This window comes from Mandrillus leucophaeus, unplaced genomic scaffold (assembly GCF_000951045.1).
Source record: "Mandrillus leucophaeus isolate KB7577 unplaced genomic scaffold, Mleu.le_1.0 Scaffold149, whole genome shotgun sequence".
Taxonomy (NCBI): domain Eukaryota; kingdom Metazoa; phylum Chordata; class Mammalia; order Primates; family Cercopithecidae; genus Mandrillus; species Mandrillus leucophaeus.
In genome coordinates, this window is record NW_012101465.1 from 1,723,110 (window position 1) to 1,725,843 (window position 2,734).

Here is a 2,734-nt window from a genome sequence, read left to right on the forward strand (position 1 = left end):
AAGCAGGGCGAGGCATTGCCTCACCTGGGAAGCGCAAGGGGGAAGGGAATCCCTTTTCCTAGCCAGGGGAACTGAGACACACAACACCTGGAAAATCGAGTAACTCCCACCCCAATACTGTGCTTTACCAAGGGTCTTAGCAAACGGCACACCAAGAGATATATCCCACACCTGGCCGGGAGGGCCCCACGCCCACGGAGCCTCCCTCATTGCTAGCACAGCAGTCTGAGATCTAACAGCAAGGCAGCAGTGAGGCTGGGGGAGGGGTGCCCGCCATTGCTGAGGCTTAAGTAGCTAAACAAAGCTGCTGGGGAGCACGAACTGGGTGGAGCCCACAGCAGCTCAAGGAGGCCTGCCTGTCTCTGTAGACTCCACCTCTGGGGACAGGGCACACCTAAACAAAAAAAAAAGCAGCAGAAACCTCTGTAGACTCAAACGACCCTATCTGATAGCTTTGAAGAGAGCAGTGGATCTCCCAACAGGAGGTTGAGATCTGAGAAGGGACAGACTCCCTGCTCAAGTGGGTCCCTGACCCCTGAGTAGCCTAACTGGGAGACATCCCCCACTAGGGGCAGACCAACACCACACACCTCATATGTCGGGGTACACCCCTGAGACGAAACTTCCAAAGCAAGAATCAGACAGGTACACTGGCTGTTCAGCAATGTTCTATCTTCTGCAGCCTCTGCTGCTGATACCCAGGCAAACAGGGTCTGGAGTGGACCTCAAGCAATCTTCAACAGATCTACAGCTGAGGGTCCTGACTGTTAAAAGAAAAACTAACAAACTGGAAGGACACTCACACCAAAACCCCATCAGTACGTCACCATCATCAAAGACCAAAGGCAGATAAAACCACAAAGATGGGGAAAAAGCACGGCAGAAAAACTGGATATTCAAAAAATAAGAGTGCATCTCCCCCTCCAAAGGAGTGCAGCTCATCACCAGCAACGGATCAAAGCTGGACGGAGAATAACTTTGACGAGTTGAGAGAAGAAGGCTTCAGTCCATCAAACTTCTCAGAGCTAAAGGAGGAATTACGTACCCAGCGCAAAGAAACTAAAAATCTTGAGAAAAGAATGGAAGAATGGATAACTAGAATAATCAATGCAGAGAAGGCCATAAATTAACTGACAGAGATAAAAACCATGACACGAGAAATATGTGACAAATGCACAAGCTTCAGTAACCGACTCGATCAACTGAAAGAAAGACTATCAGCAATTGAGGATCAAATGAATGAAATGAAGCGAGAAGAGAAATCTAAAGAAAAAAGAGGAAAAACAAATGAACAAAGCCTTCAAGAAGTATGGGATTATGTGAAAAGACCAAATCTACGTCTGATTGGGGTGCCTGAAAGTGAGGGGGAAAATGAAACCTAGTTGGAAAACACTCTTCAGGATATCATCCAGGAGAATTTCCCCAACCTAGCAAGGCAGACCAACATTCAAATTCAGGAAATACAGAGAACGCCACAAAGATACTCCTCGAGAAGAGCAACTCCAAGGCACATAATTGTCAGATTCACCAAAGTTGAAATGAAGGAAAAACTGTTAAGGGCAGCCAGTGAGAAAGGTCGGGTTACCCACAAAGGGAAGCCCATCAGACTAACAGCAGATCTCTCGGCAGAAAATCTCCAAGCCAGAAGAGAGTGGGGGCCAATATTCAACATTCTTAAAGAAAAGAATTTTCAACCCAGAATTTCATATCCAGCCAAACTAAGTTTCATAAGTGAAGGAGAAATAAAATCCTTTACAGACAAGCAAATGCTTAGAGGATTTTGTCACCACCAGACCTGCCCTACAAGAGCTCCTGAAGGAAGCACTAAACATGGAAAGGAACACCCAGTACCAGCCACTGCAAAAACATGCAAAAATGTAAAGATCATCGATGCTAGGAAAAAACTGCATCAACTAACGAGCAAAATAACCAGCTAATATCACAATGACAGGATCAAGTTCACACAAAACAATATTAACCTTAAATGTCAATGGACTAAATGGTCCAATTAAAAGACACAGACTGGCAAATTGGATAGAGTCAAGACCCATCAGTCTCTTGTATACAGAAGATGCGTCTCACATGGAGAGACACAGTTAGGCTCAAAATAAAGGGATGGAGGAAGATCTGCCAAGCAAATGGAAAACAAAAAAAAGCAGGGGTTGCAATACTAGTCTCTGATAAAAAAGACTTTAAACCATCAAAGATCAAAAGAGACAAAGAAGGCCATTACATAATGGTAAAGGGATCAATTCAACAGGAAGAGCTAACTATCCTAAATATATATGCACCCAATACAGGAGCACCCAGATTCATAAAACAAGTCCTTAGAGACTTAAAAAGAGACTTAGACTCCCATACAACAATAATGGGAGACTTTAACACCCCGCTGTCAACATTAGACAGATCAACGAGACAGAAAGTTAACAACGATATCCAGGAATTGAACTCATCTCTGCACCAAGCGGACCTAATAGACATCTACAGAACTCTCCACTCCAAATCAACAGAATATACATTTTTCTCAGCAACACATGACACTTACTCCAAAATTGACCACATAGTTGGAAGTAGAGCACTCCTCAGCAAATGTAAAAGAACAGAAATTATAACAAACAGTCTCTCAAGCCAAAATGCAATCAAACTAGAACTCAGGACTAAGAAATTCAGTCAAAACTGCTCAACCACATGGAAACTGAACAACCTGCTCCTGAATGACTACTGGGTACATAAC